The following is a 22,589-nucleotide window of genomic DNA, read 5'->3' on the forward strand; positions in this document are numbered from 1 at the left end:
AAGAACAACAGCGATTCAGCTTCATGTTCATGGTTTTAGCTTTGCAACATCTTTTCATAAATAATAAACCAATAAATACCTTTAAATTATATATTTAAACTTAGAGCATGTATGCATAAAACCCAGAAGGAGAAAAATTTACAGGTGCAATAAATGCATTTAAAAATATAAAACATAATCTTACTACTTTCATTTCAGTATATAAAAAAAAAAAAAAATATGTGTGAAAAACATTAAGATTGAATTGTATAATTTCATTTGAATATATGCTTAATTCTATATAAAATATACACCTATATAAAAAATTTTACATATATTTTTTTCATTTCAATAAATATTTAAAAATAAATATTAAATAAATAAACATAAATTAAATGATTAGTATTCTTCAAAATAATATCTGTATTGGAAAAAGAAGGAAGAATAAAAGAAAAGAAAACCACTGGAGCTACACAGAGATGGAGAAAGGGAGAAAAGGGAGGGGCTCGGTAATACAAAGAGCAAGAGAGAGAGAGAGAGAGAGAGAGAGAGCTGTAAAGAAAGAACAGATGATGTCATTTATACGGGAAGCGAGTGAGAAATATGGACGAGTAGGAGGGAAGAAGAAGAAGAAGGGAGGGGGAAGGGAGGACAGAGATAGGGGGGCTGAAGTGAAGAGAGTGTGGAGGAGAGAGAGAGAGAGAGAGAGAGAGGAGGGTGTATTTTTTCCATCACTGCAGCATCACGGCAGAAGGTGTGAACCACCCAGTGGGCTGAAGAAGTAAGGAAAACCAGCGAGAGAGAGAGAGAGAGAGAGAGAGAGAGAAAGGTGTGTCACTATAGTGTGAGAGGACCAGGAGAAAGCGTCTCGACCTCATCGTTACCTGTAAAGGTAGGACGTGTTACTGTACATGCATCAGTGAGAGGAACAATAGACACGTTTGATTATGAGGTGTGGTGTGTGTTTAAGCGAAACAAAATGTGTCAGATGCATGATGGTGTCTGTGTGTGTGTGTGTGTGTGTGTCTGAGACAGACGCTGGTGTCTTACATGAAGGCGTGGTGCTCCATGCAGATCCTTTATATATATTTATATGCACTCTTTATGTGCTTCATACAATCCGCCTGCTGTATGTGTGCACAACCTGGATATACACCCTGGTTTATTATTTTTTATGTCATCTAATAATTCATCACAATTTACAATATTGTCACATTATCATACTTTCTTGCATAATATAATTCACCCTAAAATTGTTGTCTGTGTAGCTGGTCTGGTCTCATCTTCAACAGGAACCAGTGTGAGCTTTATGTCATTAGGAGCAATAATGTACAGTGATAGGAATTATCGTCTTAGATTTATTAAAGCATTCTGTTATTCATAAAAAAAAAATGTAATAAAAAAAAAAATTATATATATATATATATATATATATATATATATATAGTATGTATGTATAATGCATTTATTTGTACCTTCATGTTGAATATAACTTTATGTTAACATTATTTTAAATATATTATTTAGATTTATTTTAAAAGAAAATTCTTATTTAAAAAATACATTTCATACTGTATGTCCTTAAAACATGCTTTAGAATCAATATAAGAAAAGGGGTGATGGTGGCTCAATGTGTCAGGACTCTGAGTTACTGATTGGAGGGTTAGTGATTTGAGCCCCAGCTCTGCCAAGTTGCCGCTGTTGGGCCCTTGAGAAAGGCCCTTAACCCTGTCTGCTCCAGGGGCGCTGTATAATGGCTGACCCTGCTCTCTGACCCAAGCCTACTAACAGGAAGCTGGGATATGTGAAGAATAAATAATTTCACTGTGCAGGCTGAACATGTTAAAATGTCAATCCTACGCTCCCCCTCCCATTATGCATTAAATGATCAGGCTGGATTAAATATACGGCATGATTAATATAAGTATAAATAGATTAGGTATGAATAATGAGTTAGTCTGCTTCTTTAGCATGATTATAGGATTCTGTCACACAGTACAGTAAACTGTAATATACAGAGCATGGTGGTGTAGTGGTTAGTTCTGTCGCCTGAATCTTCAGGGTTGGTGGTTTAAATCTCCACAAGAATCTGTGTGCCATATGTTCTATGTACGTGCTTGTTGGGTTTCCTTTTGCTACCCCAGTTTCCTATTAAAATCCAAGACATGCAGTGTCTTCAAAGCGTGTATGATTGGATGTGTGTGTGCTTGTGCCCTGTGAAGGGTCGGTCTGCCTGGAAGTTCTTTGGGATTGGGTTTAGAACCCCTGCACAGGCGCTAGGGAAAATTGATGGACGGATATAGAGATAGAGAAGATACACACTCCACATAGTGATGGTCACAACACATCTTTCAAATGAGCATGATACAGTATAAGCCACAAAAAAGATCAGGTGATTCTTGCTTTGAGGAAGAAGCTGATGAGTATGTTATGTGTCATTGATGTCACTGGTGCTTTAAAAATGGCTGTGCGAGTGGGCGAGTGGGGCTGCGGGGCTGTGATGCTCTGTAGTTAAAGGGCATTTAAGCCTTTTGATTCCTCAAATATTAAAGGTCCATCCATTTGGTGTTTATTTCCTCTCTCTGTCTCTCTCTCTCTCTCTGTCTCTTTCTCAGCAGCATACAGGCATGATTCTGTATCCCGTCACTTACTTTGTTGCAAATAAATGTCACAGCCCGGATAAAAAAAAAAAGAGCAAATTCCCCTCATAATTTAGAATAAAGAACTCATTCTGTTCTGAGAAGAAAGATAGAAAGGGGGGAGGGGGGGGGGGACAGCTGAAAAACAGCTGCTTGAGAAAAGACACACTCGGATATTTACCCACACTGTGTATTATGAAATAAAAACCATGATGATATTGAGTTCTCACAAACCGTTATACCAGAATAATGAATAAATAAAATGCTTTTAAAATGGAATGTACAAATTAATGAATATTATACATCTAAATTAAATAGTTTAATTAAATGGCCAAATGTTTGGAATAAACTGTACACCTATCTATCCAATTTGAGTTTCCCTTAGGCTTCTCATGGTCCCCACTTTAGATTGTTCAATCCACAATTTATTGATACATAGTTTTTTTTTTTTTTTTTTGTTTTTTTGTTTGTTTGTTTGATTTACTGGCTGCCCACCCATTTCTCCAGAGCCTTAACTGCCTGCCTCAATCTTTCTTTAAGGGCTGGAATCTTTTAGCCAGCAAAGTGAACAATACATTTCTTGAAGTTGGTGGGTCAAAAACAGAAAAATATTTCAATGACTCACTTTGGAAAGGGCCAAATTGTGACATCAAACTTTCTGGTATTTGGTTAGAGCCTGCCAAAAGTGGTCCAAGGAGGGGGTAAGCGTTCAGCCGGTGATTGGGTCCTGGTTTCCTAGGGGTCACTGATGTATACAGTATAAAGATCAAAGACTGGCTATACATACAGTACCAGGTCTGTCCACCAGCATCTTACTGTAGCTATCTCAGCAACCTGATTTACATGCATGTCATAAATAGCATAGCCAATAGCATCCCTATCTGCTTACAGGAAGCTTAGAAACAATCCTCATGTCTACTTTGTGCGAGTTTTGCTGATCATCTATAACTTTGCTCCAACTTTTCCTCCAAACGTATACCCTAATGCAAGCTGAGAGCTTTCCGAAAGAAAACAGAGTAAGAATAAAAGCATTCTAAATAATCTAACGCTAAAGCTCTTAACCTCTAAATGCTTTATAGTGTATACAGATGATAAATAATGAATGACTTGTGGTTTCTAGTAGCCATGCAGTGCTTCATAATTGAGTCCTCATCCTGCTACTGTACAGGCTTTTTTTTTTTTTTTTACAATATGTCCCTGTTAATTTATGAAATAAAATCTTTAGACTTTATACATACTGATTTACCAGCTCCATAAAAACGGTATACTCACACTGTAGTGTTTAATATACAGACCTGGAACAAAACAAAATGCTGTAGTATTGTTTCAATTTACTGTATATTGATTCTTAGTAGGAAGAAATTACGATAAGTTTTAGATTTTAAAATAAATGTTAAAAATATCATTGGAAACCAACAGCCTGAGGCAGCAGGACACCAGAACACTGCTAAGTACTGAGCACTCCAGGAGGTTTGTGGATGTCTAGGACATGTTCATTAGTGCTAATTTAGCTTAATGAGAGGGAATTAGTGGCATTATTGAAAACACACACACACACACACACACACACACTTGACGCAAAAGTAATCCTATTAAACACACCAGATCATGCTTTTGTTTGTGGAATTATATTACAGTCCCGGATCCCAGAATTCCCGAATTCCAATTTGTCCGAAGGTGTGCAACACAACAATGTGCAACACAAAGCATAAACATATGCTGGTATTCAGCAAAGAGATACAATCACAATCACTGATGGTCAATAATTAATAATAATTATAAATAAGTTATTCAGGATGAAAAAAAGTTGATGTGTGTATTAGAATGAGGCGTGGGTAATGAGGATCACGTTTCAATGACTTATACAAGATTATGGCAAATAATTATGTGGGATTCTTGCCATTAAATCCACAGAAGTTTGCTGAGATGATAGAGAAGGCATGATGTAATGGGGTGACATCATGATAATGTATATGGGGAAGTAGGATATACAAGGATAAGTTGTTAAGTTGATATATATGTTGAAATATGGCATATTATACAGTATACGGTACTATGCTGCACTTTTTTAATATGATGTATGAGGTATACATTAAGTTAAGAGGAGTTACAGTATATGCTGGAATAAGAAAACTGATGTCATTTTGGGGTATTTTTAATACAATTTAGTCATTTTAGTATGTGGTGATATACTGTAGTATGACAAGGTGAAATGTTTGATGTAACAAGGTACATGCTGAAATGATGTATGCCATGTGTTGCGATGAGGTTATGTGGTAATCAAATATATGGTCAATTAAGATGTACAGTATGTTGAGAAGATGGTACAAATTATCTTGTTAAGGGAGTAAATTAGGAAATAAAATGTATAGTATTAGAGCTGGGGAAAAAAAAAACCCTTGCCAACTGTGTTTGACTGATGGTGCTTAGTTAGTACCCTAGTAACCCAGTGTAAGGGTCACCTACCCAGCGAGGGAAACGTCAAAGCACTTTTGTAAGTCATTCTCGATAAAAGTGTCCGTTAAGTAAAGTAAAAGTGAAAGTAAGCTGTGTAGCCTTACGAAAACCACTTATCAGTGAGTTTAATCAGAAACAAAGGCGATATGAGCCTAAAGAATGAGAAAAGGTCATGTGGTCTGATGAGTTCAGATTCACCCTGTTTCAGATTGATGAGTGTATCAGGGTAAGAAGAGAGCTAGATGAAGTGATGCACCCGTGATGCCTAGTGTCGACCGTACATGACTGTGTGGGGTAGTGTTATGATCCCAGGTTGCTTCAGTTGGTCAGGTCTAGGTTCAGCACTGTTATGTCCCCGAAAAAGTCAGCTGAATATACTGAATGACCAGATATTTTAGACAAGCGATGTTTTCTTCCCTGATGGCACGGGCGTGTTCCAAGATGACGATGCCAGTATTCATTGGGCACAAATTGTAAAGCAGTGGTTCAGGGAGCATGAGACAATATTTTCACACATGGTTTGGTCACCACAGAGTCCAGACCTTAACCCCATTGAGAATCTTTGGGATGGGCTGGAGAAGGGTTTACGCAACGATCCGACTCGCCCATCATCTTAGAGAGAAATTATATCGATTCTAGATGGAAATAAATGCAGCTTATCGAAACGATGCCACAGCTATAATTAAAGTAAAAGGCGCTGCGATAAAGTATTAGAGTTTGTGACTTTAATGTATGATCCGCAGTGTTTGAGTCTGCGTCTGTTAATAAGACCTACTGTACTCTGACTAATATTTCATTGATGCAGAGCTGAATGAGGTTTTATTCCATGTTTACATTACTCACTTTTTCCAGGAAATCTTCACACTCAAGCTTTTAAGAGATCTGACATAAACACTGTGCCACCCAAATGGCACAATGATTCTGCAAACCGCAGATTTTACCAAGACATTGTCCATCTTACTCAGATGGCCTTTTCTGTTGAATCAAACTCCTACTTCTGTTCACTGATCTGTAGTGGATGAGAAAGTCTAAAACAAAATGGTGGTTCAGACAAGAAATCACTTTTTAGTCATGGTTGAACTGCCTAGGATTTGAGTCAAACTGGGACTTTTGATTGTGCAGAATGACGGAACACAGTTATAAAGTAAAAACACACACACAGACACACGTTTTTATAAAGTAAAAGCTTTTTTAAAAGCTTTAAAAGCTTTTATTTATTCTCTGCTACCCCCATCCCAGTCGAGTTCCTGTAATGTGCAAGCGGTGTTGGTTATGATAATGTTCCGACAAACAGATGCCTCTGTTCCATAAGTACGGATGTACGACTTTCTTTAAAACGCTTGCACCATTTAAATGTTTTACTGCGGCTAAGAGTCTCATTACCCTACTCTGCTCGAAGTCTTCTGTAAATGTCAACCACTTTTACATCTTCATTCACAAGAAATTTCATCACAAGTTTAAGCTTGGCTTGAACGCCCATCTTACTTTATGCATGATTGTTTAATAATTCAAAACATTGTTTCTTTCGGCTGCTTCCATCAAGCAGTCACAACGGAGGACAACCCGATTCTGCACACAACTTAGCACAGGTTTTACTCTGGGATGCAACTGTCCTATTGTTTAATCAGGCTTAGGACCGACACTGCATGCAGTGGCTGGGTAGTATGGGGTGGATAGTACAGTACCACCGATGGCGGAGCTCGAACTCGGATCTCGGGAGATGCCCCATAGCGTTGTAGGCCTAAGCAAGAAAATTTTGTACATGTGAGTCTGTGTTGACATTTACACAATGCATTATCATGACAGGACACTGTATGTAGGTCTATTTTTTAGGTCTGTGGTTATGTATACTGTATATGTGTTGAAATTCAATTTGAAATATATATATATATATTTTTTATATATATATATTAAAACCAGTTATACGTTAAAACTTACAGAAGTTGCATATTGAAATGTGTTAATTGTTGAAATGATGTATTTAATTTTATCTTTAGCTGTATATCAACCCCATGCAAAAGTACATTTGTGGTAACGATGATCTGATGTAAATTCCGAAATTTGGATTTGAAATCACTGCGCTTGTAATTAAATCTATGAGTTCTGACTCCACCTCTTAAATTAACCCCACCCTCATCCTACCCTTACCCATCTAGAAAGCAAGGGACAGACGATAAGAGAATGAGTGCGAGACAGAGGTGTGGACAAGTGGGGGATGGGACAGTGGGGGTGGAAATAGGGGAAAAAGGAAAAACTGCTGTGTGCTGCAGGAGTCAGGCGGTTGCTATGGCGACTGGATTGGAGGGAGCGGCATCTTACATATGCACACACTCACACCCACACGTAATACTGTATCTCTCTCTCTCTCTCTCTCACACACACACACACACACAAACACACACATGTACGCACGCACGCACACATAAATACACACAGCATAATATTAAAATTTGGCGGATTTACATAGACCCAATTAAATCCTGATAAAATCTACATACATCACACACGAACAATTAAAGCATAAACACTTTAGTGAGTTGTTTGTATATCAGTTAATTCAATCATGTACCCTTTGTTCATTTTTCTTTATTTTGAAAAAAAATTTAATATGCAAACATGCAAACTCCACACACACAGACCAAAGATGCAGGACCACAGGTTCTAGTGAACGGTTAGCCACAAATGTACAGATATATGGTTTCTGAAGGATAATTATTGTCCGACAGACATATTTCAGTATAAGATTAAGAATTTAACATCAGGTTTACCGACATTTAATTATTAGACTAGACAAACCCATTAATAAGTTTACTGTTTATGATTCCACTATTACACAGTACTGGGTAGAAATGAAATAAAGCCTTATTACACATTTGACCCCAAAAAGCTTTGTTGTATAACATACTGTTTACTGAGGAGTCAAGAGCTTTTTAAACAACGTTGCTTTTAGTATACTTGGTGTAAAGCTAAAACACTCTACCAAGAACCTCATACAGTACATGCAGTCATAGGTGGTGGTAGTACGATGTTTTAGAGACGCTTTGGTGCTTCACAGACACTGTTCGACTGTATCAATCCATGAAACCTATTGTTTTGTTTTTTTTGCTACTTAATGTTTCCACACATGCAAAGAACGACAAACCTCGGAATTGTTTCATTCATTATGTTGATTATGTACTGGAAGCATTATTAGATAGGGATATTTTTTTTATTAGAATATGCTATACATAATTTTCCCAATTACAGTAATATGTTATAATGAATTATCAAACTAGGCTCCACTTACTGCTATGGTTCATTTCCCGCAATAGCATTTGGCCGCTTTTTAAAAGGCTAGCACGAATCTATAATCTCTCTTCAATCAGTCCACATTGTAGTAGCATTTTTTGATAAGATAGCGAAAATTAGCAGGACGAGATACAGTAGGAACATGTAAATTGTAAATTTATAGAGCCTTTGCCTCCCATCATCACACTGATCTACGAGTGGTGTTCAAGTCAAAGTGGGACTTGTGATGAAAATTCTCTGAAACGAAGACGTAAAATTGATTTGAATTTACAGAGCTCCAGTGAACATTCCAGTGGAATGCTTTTACACAAAACAAACTGCTTTGATCACCAATGGCGCTTTGCTTTTGCAGAACAATGCACAACCTTAAATATAGAGAAAAAAAGGGAGCTTTTACTTCAATAAGTGTGTTCTGTTGTTCTGCACAATCAAAGGTCCCGCTTTGACTTGAATGTCCCTTGTACATGTCTTTGTCCCTTGTATAAACATGATACTTAACTTTATTTATGCATTACTCTCAACTATATCCTTTTTTACTTTAGTTAATGGAAAATCTAGTATGTTCTAGTGGAAAACTTGTATATTCTAGATTCAATATAGGTGAAGTGAAATATTTCAAGCCTTGTTTTAATTTGCAATGGTTACAAATTTAATGCTTCTGTAACATTTAAAAAGTTGACATTTACCTCGTTTTATCTCCATTCTAACTTCTCTTCTTTAGTGGTGTTGGTGCTGTGCAAGAGATATTAAAAATATATAACATGTTTCACACACACACATTGAAAATCAGTTTTAGTTTCTTTTACTTACATATCACAATATACATAACATTTCACTTTAATATTGGTTCTTGATGGGTTTCAGTACATATTACTTTCTCCCAGTTATAATTCTGAGAGAGAAGTGTTGTACTTCTACTAAATCTTTATATTTCATAGCTTTAGTTACTAGTACAGTACTTAGCATATTTATTTGATCAACATTTGAAGTTTAGAACGTCATGCACTTATGACTTTAACTTGAGTAAAAAGTTTGAAGTTCTATTGTTTTAAACAAAGCCTGTAGTCCTGCTCAGTGCTCAGTGTTTAATCATGTTAAAAATACTTACATACAGTAACGGATGAAACAGAGCTAGAACCCGGACACTGCACCTGCTGTTTAAACCTGCTTTGGTCTGCGTTTCCTCCTTTAAGTGTCGGAGTGAAACGAGCAGACTCGCGGTTCAGTGTGTGAGGTGGATCGGTACACACGTGTTAATTACTTGAACACGCTAGTTTTGTATCCTCGCCGCAGCGGCGGTTGGCTGCGCAAAACCACCGCATTTGGCGGGAAAAAATTCAAATATTACCGCGAGGAACCCGGACATGCACGCGCACGCTGCTCGGTGTTAAATCTCTCCTTTTACACCAGATTTTAAGTGTCTGTGTTAACCGCGCTTTAGCTGAGCAGTTTGGTGGTTGGAACAAACAATGAACCCCAGGACTGGCCTGTTGCTAGCTATCGTTAGCTCTGGAGCTCGGCTGTGACAGGATTCAGAACAGGAACTCACACCCTATAAAGATGTGTGTGCAGGCAAACAGAGTCATTATTACAGTAACTCGTGTAAGCTGCTTACTCACTCACCAGGATTTGTAAGGAATGTTCTAGAATGTTCTAGATGCTTCATGTCCATTCTCACATCCTCACAGCCTTCTTGTGTCTGATGTTACACCGGACTTCCCATGATCACTTGCACAGAGCAATTTACTCAATTATTAAAGTTTTTGTTGTTAAACATAAAGAACATTAAGTTGGAATGAGTGATAATTGCAGTTCCTTAAACTTATCAGTATAATTACTCCATTACCAAATATTTTGATTGAAATGTATCAAAAATATTAAGTGCATTTAAAAATATATATAATTCAGTTAGTCAAATTCTAATTTCTATTTGTGAAATAAACATACATTATAGTGTAAATTTAAGGCAAAATTAATATTTGGTTTTTTTTTTTACACATTGATTTTGATTTGTCTAATTCAAACAATCATGTATGTGGGTTTTAGATATTTTATTAAGGTTACATAATCTTTTTATTACCGTGGAATTTACAAGGCCAAAAAAATCTTCTTTTTTTTTCTGAGTGTACAAATAAACATTGTGATGAAAATTTAAAATTAACAAACAAAGCAAGAAAACAAGCAGTTTAGGAAATGCAAAGAGGTGAATTAAAGCACTTAAAGCATCTTGAGTGACCTATTTGAGTGCATTCTTGACCTTGCATTCATTCTTGAGTGGGAGGTTTCTCCTCATCTATTGTTTTGTTAGTGGAATTACTCTCTCTCTCTCTCTCTCTCTCTCTCAGAGTAATTTATTAAAATACCAGTCAAAAGTTTGGACACACCTTCTAACTCCATGGTCTTTCCAGGTTTTTCTTTCTTTCTACGCTGTAAAACAACAATGCTGAATGAATGCATCCAAAATATATATAAAAAAATAATTGAACAGTTGATATTGAGATGTATCTGCTACTTCTGCTCTGTAAATCCCTCATAACGTCTCTAATCTGATTCTGAGTTGCTGTTTGTTAATTGGTGATTTCTGAGACTGGTAACTCTAAATGAAGTGAAGTTTCCTGGGAAGATCTTCATGAGAGCCAGTTTCATTGATGGGTTTTGCAAATGCACCTAACAAGACTGTTCGTGCAAGAACTGTTCAAGAACAACTGACCTTGTGTCTTAAAATAACTGACTATTGTTGTTACTGTAAAGCTAAAGTAAGTGAAATGGTGGAGCTGAAGTCATTCAACAAGAAACACCTGTGACACGATCAGAGTATGACATCACACTGTGACATCACAGTCACTGGTGGAGCAAAAGTACAGTCTCAATGTGCAAGCACCGTCTGTAACACGAAATCGCCACCTCACAGTATACAGTTCAGTGTATAAAACACTGTGTGTAAGTCAAAGTCAAGAGACTGCATCAGTATACAAGTGAGACGGAGAAACGCATCGGCTGCTGGTCATCTCAGGGACACTGACGGTATGATAAAACCGCTCTTTATTTATACAAAGGACTGATTATCGCTTGAAACTGAGTTGTTTCACATTTGATTTAATTACTATAACGCTCAATACAAGAGAGAAACAGTAAATTATGTTATTCTATGATTGTTGTTTAAGTAAATTCTTAAACAACAATGTATGTACAAAAAGTTAAAATTTTATAAAAAAAAAATTTATTTAAAAAATACGTTAACATTTTATTTACCTATCATTTTATCAGAAGTAGTGATGTACCTCTTTCTTCGTGTTTTTTTAGAATGCAATAGTACAATGTAACCACATTTATGTTTCCTGCTTTAAAATAAAAATATGTTATCAGGGGTGATGATGGTGGCTCAGTGTGTTAAGGCTTTGATCAGAAGGTTGGTGGTTTCGGGGCCTAGCTAAAATCAGGTTGCCGTATTTGGTCACTTGACCAAGGCCCTTAACCCTGTCTCCTCCAGGGGCGCTATACTGTATAATGGCTGACGACAGACTGGGATATTTAATGGATGCAGTAATGCATATAGTATGTGACAAATAAAGGCTGAACTTTAAATAAAGTGTTAGTTTTGTAGCCTATTTGGCGATGCGTACAGCCCAGGATTAAGGGTAAAAGTAATAATTTTCCCTGTTTGACGTCATTGTCATGGCACCACTGCAAGACTTTGATGTTTAGTCCAATTGTTGGCTAAGATGTACACAGGCAAAATGTGCTAGTTCTCCTGCAAGGCTTTTGTGTCTGCTCTAAGTGTACGCATCATGTCCCCTGTGCGCTGAGGATGTCATGAACCAGCCTTGCAAAGAAAAGGTCAGTGACTCCTGTCTAGCCATCACTTTTTTATTTTTTTTTTTGTGCCAAGGTTTAGGCATTGGATTGAATGCTAAGACTGAGTGCCATTTCTTACACTAGACTGCTGTGTATTTTAACATCACATTCTTTGAGTACTTAATTCCGTTTTTTTTATTGAGATGGAAAATCCTGACTTTTCAGAAAGCCTTACTATTTTGGTCCTCCTGAACCAGCAGGTGAAATTCTTCATGTTGAATGATATGGTGTGCTTTTTTACCCATTTTGCCAAAAAAAATAAACCTAAACCAGAGCCAATGCAAGGGATTTGCCTGCAAAGTATTGACGCATCAAAAAATCAAACATCTAACCAAATGAACAATTTGCTTATTTAGGTTGTTTAGGCAAGAAAATCTGTCATTTTTCAGTCAATTTTCTCTCATAATTTAAAATTATTCCTAAACACCTGTAAACTTTGTAGTAAAAAAAAGTTGGCCAATAAATTAAATAAACTTTAAATCCCCATGCAGCATGTGGCTTATGATTGCTTAGCTAACGCAGACGCCGCTGCGCTTTGAAAAAAAAGATAATGTGTTTATTTAATGTGTTTTTAGGCACGACATGCAACATGTAACTTTTGCTTCAAAATAATTTTGATATTCCAGTTTCTTATTTTAGTGTTTTAGTTTAAGGTCAGTTCGCTTAATCGGTTTATTCAAGCAACAAAGTAACATTTATCTCTATCCAACATTTAACTTTATCTTTTAAAATAAAAAAAATCTCGTGATTTTTCTTAAAAATGTGGATAGGTGTAAAATAATTTTATGTGTTTTTACAGTATGTGAGACATGTGAACAGCACCTTAAGGCAACATGTTTATAATTTCATTTTGTCCTCAAGGTCAGTTTGTTTAATCGGTTTATTCAAGCAATAAAGCAAATACATTGAAACTTAAACTTAATAAAGTTTGTTTCTGCATAAAAATCACTCTTGTATCTAAAATTTCTTCTAAAGCACCTGTAATATTTTTTTTAACTCAGGTTTCACGTTGAAACTTTAAGTTGTTCACGTCACTGTTAACAGTGCCATTTCTTTTGCACTAACTTGGAGCATAAAGTTGCTTTAAAGTGCTTCAGAGTTTCTTTCGTTTAAGCATCTGATTGCAGTCAAACCCTGGCTTTTTTTGCAGTAGGCTTCAATGTTTGTTTTTTATTCTTAGACTGCCTTAAATAAAAATGTACATTGCTTGTAAGTTATAGGCAAGGTTGCTTATCACTTATCATTTTGGACCTTTGAACTTTTCTAGAAATCAGAACACCAAGTTCTGTAAAAAATACATCACTAAAAAACAAACAAAAAAAAACATTACATTAAAAGGTTTGTCCAAACTTTTGGCTGACAATAGAGGCCAAGCTGCATTTATTTCCATTTATTGTCTTTGATCTCAGAATCCTATCAGAGCCCTAATGGATGTGCAGTAATGTTGAATGGTTTCATTAGACAACCTTTGGCAGTCATGGTTAATCTTGATGTATGCTAATGAGAGTAGCCTAATGTGTACCTCTATTATAGTGCAGTTTGTCTGCTACGCTGTGTTCAGTTCTGCTTGAGCGGTGGAGGCACACACAGATGGCGGTGAATAAACTGTGCTCATTAGGATATTAGGCCACACCCTTTTTTTTCTCAAATTAGCAAGTTCTGCACCAAATGTAGAAGTGTGTGCGAGTATGTATGAGTGTGTACACATTTGTACGAGTGTGTGCCAGTAAGTAAGTGTGTACAAGATGTACAGTGGATTTTTTCTTTTCTTATTATTTTGTCTTTTATAGTTGAGGTACAGTATACCTATGATGAAAACTTCAGGCCTCTCTCATCTTTCTTTTTAAGTGGGAGAACTTGCACAATTGGTGGCTGACTGAATACTATGTAAGAGTGTTTCAGTATGTAGGAGTGAGTGTGTGTGTGTGTGTGTTTTCCAGTAATTTCCTGGAACAAATAAAGAATGCAAACTTGAAAGAAAACCCCTTCCATCTGTGTGTGTGTGTGTGTGTGTGTGTGTGTGTGTGTGTGTGTGTGTGTGTGTTTTCCAGTCATTTCCTGGAACAAATAAAGAATGCAAACTTGAAAGAAAAGCTTCCATCTGTGTGTGTGTGTGTGTGTGTGAGAGAGAGAGAGAGAGAGAGAGAGAGAGTGAGAAGACAGTACATTCCATCTCCATACAGCGTTTGAGAAAATGTCACACACACAGCTGGAGGAGGCTTTCTTCCAAGTTTGCATTCTTTACTTGTTCCACGAAATATTCACACTCAGGCTTTTGTTGGATCTCAAGCGATTCTTCTTAAGTCCTGTTTGTGTTTAGTGTTCGCTCAGTGTGTTAGTCACATGACGGCGTGTGAGGTGCAGACCGGTGACCTTCACCTGTTCACCCGGTCAGCCCGGGTCTTCCTGCACCAACACAAACACCACACACCGAGCGTGACCAGACTTAAACACAGACAGAGACACAGTTTGCAGAGATTATATTTCATTCTTGGCTGCAATGTTCATTTAAATTCTTTCACATTGGAAATATAGACCGTTGCCGTTTTTATTAGGCACGCTGATTAACTCAGTGTTTAAATCCAAGTCTGTGTTGTTAGTGGTTTGTTATAATTCTGTCTCATTTTATGCAGATTCAAGGTGGTAGTTGAAAGCATTGTTGTAATGTAACCTTTTGCACGTCATTGTCAATCTGTATTGAAGTCAGAAGTCAAATTTATCTTTAAAGCGCATTTAACATGAGCATTTAATTTGACCAAAGTGCTGTACAATCCTAAAACAGCTGCAGATATAGAAAGAGACAACAAAAACAATAATAATATACAAATTTATTTTTAAAATATTATATAAAATACGCAAATTAAAACAATAAAACAATAAATACATAATAAATAAAATTTGAAATAATAAAGTTAAATTAAATTTGCAAGGGAAAAATAAAATATGTTAAGAAATTTTCTTATCTAAACTTTTTTGCCTTTAGCATTACATTGTTAATTTTATAGATTAAAATATTGATTTGTTATTTTAGTTATATTCTTTAAGCCTTATTGATGCATATATTGAAATTTGAAACTAAGAAATAAAAACAGAATCTTGTATAAATACTGCAAAACTCATTTTTCTAGATTAAAATGAGAAACCCAAACAAGGTTAAACCCTACAATGTTTTGTCTCATACTATTTTAAAAACAGGAAGCTGTACGCAGATAATGACATGATTTTTAAAAAAGGACAACATGCTGAGCTGGATGATAATCATCTCAAAGATTTATTACAGAAAGGAAATCATTAGTGTGTAGGACGTTATCAGTGCAGCGTGAGACAAAAAAAAAAGCGAGAGCGTGTTGTGACACGTCAAGAGCAAATGAGGCTCGAAATGTTTAGGTTGTCATAGAGAAGGACGTGGTAATGAAGATAGGGGAAAACAGACAGACACAAAAGAGAAGAGGTGCCTCATTTCCCTCTCGTCTTTATTCAAAGGGCCTCTTTTAGGGGCACTAGATCACGGCTGGTTATTAAGTTATCATGGAAAACCTCCGCCGGGAATAGAGAGACTCATTAAAAATATAAGACGCGGGCGGTGCGTGTGAAATAATGGCGGCGCATCGGGCCTAGCTGTCACGTCGGATCAGACGGAGTGCCGGAATTACACAACATACCGGCTTCACCATGTGGTGAATAATTAACACTTGGTGTTCAGATCAATTTCTGTTTTTCTTTTCGAGCCGTAATTATGGCATTTATGTAAAAAACATTGTGATTTCTGTAAAAGCCGACCCCACACCAAGGCGCTAGGATGAGAAACGCTAGGAGGAAGAAGAAGAATCTCTGTACTTATGAATGCGCAGTTCGATAGCTGACCTTATTTATTATCTCACGATGACGTCACACGATTACTTGTAATATAACGTTTATTTAACCACCAAGCAAAAATTTGCTTAATGCAAGGATCAGGAAAGGAAATAGTCTGATGGGCTTCAAAAGAGACGTCAGAAGATGGAGATTGATTTTCTGTAACGGAATCTCTGACAGTAGGTAAATTACAGGGGTGTTCTAGTCAAACTGGGACTTTTTGACTGCTTGACATTTACAGAAACACAGTACAGTTATGATGCAAAAATTTCAAAGAAAGCTGTACATCTGTAAATGAGGATACTGATACGGCGCCCACTGCGGTCGTCCCTGTGAACATTCTGCATGTGGAACTCGCTTGCCACCAACTTGCTAAAGAGACACATCTGGCTGTGGGAACTGGACACACAATCATTCACCGACACCACTTACAGGAATTCGTCTCTGAGTTATCGGCACATCTCCCATACAGTCCTGACCTCGCTCCAAGCCATTTCCGTATGCTGGGGCCATTAAAGGAGTTCCTGGGAGGCCGTTGTTTTGGACATGAAGCAGGCAGTCCGATCATGTCTCCGTTGTCCTGAGAAAACTTTTTACCTTCATGGTTTTCAAGCACTAGTGTTAAGCTGCACAATTAAAAATCCTAGTTTGACCCGAACACCAAAACAAGATGGACGAAATGTTATCGTAAAGCGCAGGGTTACCTTTAGTGTCTTCTCTTGTAAGTTTATTGGATAAAAAATCCATTAAAAAAGTATGTATTAAACAGTTTCTTTAAAGACAGTATTTGTATTGTGTTTGCTGTTAAAGTCGACTTCAGATATGTGTCTAGTTAAGTAGCTCTGTCACTCAGTCAAGTACAACAAAGACACGCTCTGTGCACACACACACACACACACACACAATATACACTGCTTGAGCAGTTGCAGCTTCAGCACAGGAAGCAGACCGTTGTCCTGAGGTTCATTCCCCGTCCGTCTCCTGGGAAAAGGGGAGGAATACATTACCATCCCGTCAGGATTACTGACCTCCAGCAAGGTCACGCAAGGACGCTTTGAGAAGCAGTTTAGACAGATATCACGTTTCTACGCAGAGCTGATAAACACATTTACTGAGAAACACACGCTCACTTTCAGGGCTTTAGGCTAGTTTATACAATTATGTCTCTCTTCAAATGTTCAAATCATTGTGTTTTAGATCAAATATACAGAAGGGTTCACCCTTGACGTTAAATCAAATGTTGTTCGAACGAGAAGAAGGAAAAATACTCATGAAAAATAATTATAAAACATAACAAAGCTCACATTTACAGGCAACTCTGCATTATAAATAAAGGAATAAATAAAACGGCATGTTCGTCCTTCACCTTAATCCACCGGGAGAGATTTCCTTTGCTCGTCGTTTAAAAGATTTTGATCGATCCTTGTTTTGTTTATTAGCTTACAAGAGAAAACTTGCATTTCTTTTCATCTTTAATATTGACTCGAGTGAATAATTAATATCCATAATAATCTCTTTAAATCTGAGTTAAAGTGGAGCCTTGATGACTTCTGGGAAACCAAGTAAGCCTTGGAAATCCTACAGAATTATTGGCGCCCTTGGTAAAGGCCCTGAGAACATGTTTCCTATTTGTGGATATTAGCTGTTTTCTTTTATACACCAATAAACTTAAACTGAACTGCATTAATTTTATGCAAACCTTACAAAATTGTGTCTGACAATAAGTGGAACCCCAGCGCTTTTCATATAATTCTTCATGAGATCTTATTAGAGAATACCAAGTAATAAATCAGGACACTGATTCACTGATCACTGCCATGTAACATTCTTGACTTTGTGGTCATTAAACTGCTTTTATTTGGATTTGGGTGGATGTTCGGGATCACCCTTCCGCTGAATGTTCCAGTCGTGACCTAAACGTACTGTCGTGTTTAACTTTACTCGAAAGTGGGATGTTTGAACTTAGAGTTACTGTAGATAATTTCTGAGGTGAGAAATTGGCTCAGTGAAAGGAGAAATCATGTGACTTGTTAGAAACAAGCTAGCCAGCTAATATTTAAGAATAATAAGTTTATGATAAAAGTATTTACTGTTACTGACTTTATAGTGACTGTTACAGATGTAACATTCAATTTAAAATTCAACTTGACTGTAAATTATGCTATAGAATAATTTTTCCTCATTTCTTTTCTGTTCATGGTATGAATGGCTTTTTTGGTACGACATCCTATACAGAACTCAGGACTGAGTTGTTAAGTGATTCAGTCAAACAGATTAGGATTTTTATTTTACAATGGCATCCAGATTTACACCTCCTGACAGTTTTATGTGTGTCCATTGTTCTTTTCATTGCCAAACTCACCAGTTTTGGTAGCCAAAAAAGTTATATTTTTGTCTCATCTCATTTAATCCATTAAGACCCAGACTCTACTGTTGTGCAAAATGTAATTTCTCATTTAATCTTTTTATACAGAAACATGCCAAAACCTGCATTTCCTCAAATGACCACTAGGAACAAAAGCGAGTCAATCCCCAAAGCCTGGTACAAAAGAAAAAACAATTATGAAGTATGGTGGTGACGTATTATGTAACTCATAATTTTAAGCCATAAAATTAAGCCATAATTAAGGGCGTGGATGATTGGAGTCACAGTTGCATTGCTGGTGTCAAAGTGCTAGCTGTCTGCTAGGCAACACGTTAGCTAACCAGATAACTGGAATCATTGAAGTTTAACTTATAAGCACTGACACGTGACACCATGTAGATATGGATGATGGCGATCAATCGAATGCAAAGTAATGCTACCGTATAAACCTTAAGCCACTTAAGTATTTTAGTTAGGCTAAAGCTCAGCTGGCTAGCGTGTGGTTACAGCATGGTGTCGTTACGCTTACAGTATTTGCCCATTTATGGATTATCCAGGGTTTACTATATGTGGCATCAGCTCCAGTCAAGATGGCGAAGACCAGAGCTCTCACATTTGAATCTTTTTATACAGTCTGAGAATAATATCAAATGCTCCTCATATAAGATTAACGTTCCAATACCATCTGGCAAATTCCAGGTAATCATGTGTGTGGTTAGATGAAAGAGAAACTTAAATTTTTGCCCATGTTTTACATAGTTTGTTGGCATTAACATGATATCAAAGTGTAGATATAAAATTTAATTGTATAACGTCTAATATACCCCATATAGTGTTGAATGACTAACGGCATGACTATGTCTTAGCCTCCTATTGATCGCCCTAAAACAGGAAGTCATGGGTAATAGAACAGTCCCTAAATACTCTGGTAAAGTTAAACATGTCAAATATAAATAACAACATGATTAAGTTACAGTTTGTTGGTTAGAATGTCTAGGGGGCCAATAATTATGACACATCTCCCGTTTGTTTTATTCCTTAGACTTAGTTTTATCAAAGTAATTTCCTTAGTTCTGTGTGAACAGATATTAATGTGGAGGGAAAGCAAGAGGATGATAAGAGCTTCACTGCTTCATCAATAAATAAATAAATAAATAAATGCAAGGACGCAAACTGAAGGTTACACTAAAAGCAAAGTGAAGAGGGAGGGAGGGAGGGAGCAGACGGATGAACAAACAGGCAGACTGTTTAAGGAAGGATGGAGAAAGAAGATGAACAATAAAGAGATTGAGGAGTGGAGAAGAAGATGGAGAGAGATAGTGGCTGAGTCATGGAGAGAGATGGAGAGAAATGGATAAACATGAAGAGAGGAAAGGGATGGGTGAAAGGGACAGTAAAAGGAACGATGTATTGCTGAAAGACAATTAAGGGTTAAAAAAAGAGCAGGATTTAAGGACAGAGATAGACAGATTGAAAAAGAGTGAGAGAGAGAAAGATGGACAAGGATATTGATGAAAAAGAGAAAAAGAGAAAAAGAAATGAGAAATAAAAATAAGTGCTGTTAATCAGAAAAATGAAAAGCTGACGTGATGGACAGATGGATAGACTATGAGACATGATGGCAAGATGGACAAATAGAGACAGAGGGGGCAAAGGAAGCAACAGATGGAAGAAAAAAGAGTGAGGGAGATGATAAAAATAAGAGAATGAATATAAGAGAGAGAGAAATATAGAAAGAAAAACAGACAAAAAACAGAGGCAGAAAAAGAGATACAGATAAACAGAGAAATACAGACGAACAGAGAGAGAGAGAGAGAGAGACTGAAGGTCATTCCTCATGATCTTTAATGCAATAAGCTTATGATGTCTTGGTTCCGCTCTGTCGCTCCAGATGGCCGTTCAAGGGAAAGAGTCATCAATATTTCACTTTTACTGGCTTCGAATGAAGGTGTGTACGTGTGTGTGTGTGTGTGTGTGTGTGTGTGTATGTGTGTGTGCGTGTGTATTGTTCAGAAGAATGACCTAACACTTGTTTCTTTTCTGTCATTCGACCCTCCCCATTATGAGGACAGAGCTCTGAGCCGCGAGCATTTCCACACATTTCGCGCGTGTCATATCGAAGGTGTGTGTTAACATCAAAGCAACAAAAGTGAAGGGGAGGAGCTTTGCTCTTCGGGAGCAAAGCCTATCATAACCCACAATATGTACCAACACACACACACACACACACACAGTACAGATCTGTTTGTAATATCAAGGCTAACAATGTTAGCACTTGACCTAGCATGTGCATGGCTAGTTAGTATCAAGAGGCTTAATAGAAATTAGCCATGACATCATTTCCTCCCTCTTTTGCATTTCATACACTGTGTACTGTACCTTTACACTATATAACTATCTGCATATGTATAAGATATTGGTTCTGAGTGATGAGGAGGAGGATTTTTTTTTTTTTTTTTTTTGCAGCTATGAACATAAATATGATGACAATATTGAGCTTTCAGTTATTTATTTAAACTACTTGTTTTCTTGGCCGGAATACGAAATACTATCTTTAAAGTGCAAAAACCCGAAGGACAATGTACTTTAGGTTTGCTGAACTCAACACAGGGCCAGTGTTACAGTACATACAGCAACTATAGTTATTAATTCAGTTATGCTGATGACCTGGGGCATCTCAACTTCCTGTTAGTAATGATGATGATGATGATTAATGATGATGATGGACTTAGCTGGAAGATTCTCTGTTCAACATTAAAGTGTATGTTTGAAAGCACTTATTGGATCGACCAACACACAGTACAATGGGAAAGTCTAGATCCAGATCTGCGAAAGAGGATGGTAGATTTACACAAGTACACAGGAATGTCCCTCAGAGCCATCAGTGAACAACTGAAGAATCCGAGTTCAATTCAAACAAGAGTTATTGGGAGGTGGAGCCACAGACCCCAAAACTGTCACCCTGAGCTGAGAGGAGATTGGTCCAGAAACAACCAAGAAACCACCAAGCCATAGAAATGGGTATCATTAAGGTAGGGGTGGTAGAGTGGTTGGAGTATTGGAGTATTGATTGGAAGGCCACAGGTTCAAACCCCATCACCACCAAGTTGCCACTGTTGGGCTCTTGAACAAGGACCTCAAACCTCAACTTGTCAGATGTATAAGAGGATAAATGTGAATGAACTGGAAGCTGCTGGAACACCAGAATCACTATTTACAATCAAATTAGTTTTTTATTACCTGGGACGGAAAGCTGCCATCCAATAAAGAAGCCCCACTGTTCCAGAATCCACACCTTCAAGCTCAACTAAAGTTGTCTGCTAAGTGTAAGGAGCAAATTCAAGTGTCCTGGGGGAAAGTGCTGACTTGAGTTGAGTGAAGGTGAGACATTCAAGCTTAAGAAGACTGTAGCAGCTGTTGAGCATGGTGGTTATGGTGGTGGTTATGGGTGTTTTGATGGTTAAGTTGGGGTTGGGTGGGATGGGGGTTTTCTTTAGCTGGCATCGGGCTTTGGGTCTGTTTTGCTGCCAGTGGAACGGATGCATTGAAGTGGCTGGAATAAAGAATGACGTATGTCAGAATTCTCCAGCTAGAAAGTCGAAACTTGGACAAAATTGAGTTTTCTAACAGCCCAGTGACCTCAAACACACATCACAGCTGGTTGTGGAACTGGTGAAGCCGGAAATCTTTAAGCATTTAAAGCATTTAACTTTATTGAAAATTTCTGGAGCGTCATTAAAAGTCAGGTCCGTGCCAGCAAACCAAGAAATTTAATTAAACACCAGCGTTTCTGCCAAGAAGGACGTCAACCATCCGGCCAGAACTCTGCCAGAAGCTTGATGGCGACCTAAAACGTCTGCTGAAGGTTGTACTAAGGAACATAAGGTGTGCTGTATGAATAATTTCGTCCCTGTGCTGATTTCAAAAAACCTAATTAAAAGAAATTAAAACTTCCATCTTCCATTGAATATATTTGTGGTACGTTTAGCCCCAGAAGAAAACCATTAGTGTACTGTGTATTGCAAGCCCAATAATGCTGTGATGTTCGTGTTCATGATAAGTGTACTCACACACACACACACACACACACACTGAGCACAAATGGACATAAAGCATAACAAACAAACTGTACTTAAAGACACAGATCCAGG

The 22,589-nt window shown here is 37.3% G+C and overlaps 1 protein-coding gene across 3 annotated transcripts in view; it reads left to right on the plus strand.

Moving 5' to 3' along the window:
* Positions 1-697: 697 nt before the first annotated feature.
* The window catches only part of l1camb (L1 cell adhesion molecule, paralog b), a 58,718-nt gene continuing 36,826 nt past the window's right edge, over positions 698-22,589 (plus strand). For all 3 annotated transcript variants that reach the window (XM_053482339.1, XM_053482342.1, XM_053482341.1), the window contains exon 1: positions 698-871. The gene's annotated coding sequence lies outside the window, so the exon portion shown is untranslated. The remainder of the gene's footprint in view (positions 872-22,589) is intronic.

Source organism: Clarias gariepinus, chromosome 22 (assembly GCF_024256425.1).
Source record: "Clarias gariepinus isolate MV-2021 ecotype Netherlands chromosome 22, CGAR_prim_01v2, whole genome shotgun sequence".
NCBI classification, from domain to species: Eukaryota; Metazoa; Chordata; class Actinopteri; order Siluriformes; family Clariidae; genus Clarias; species Clarias gariepinus.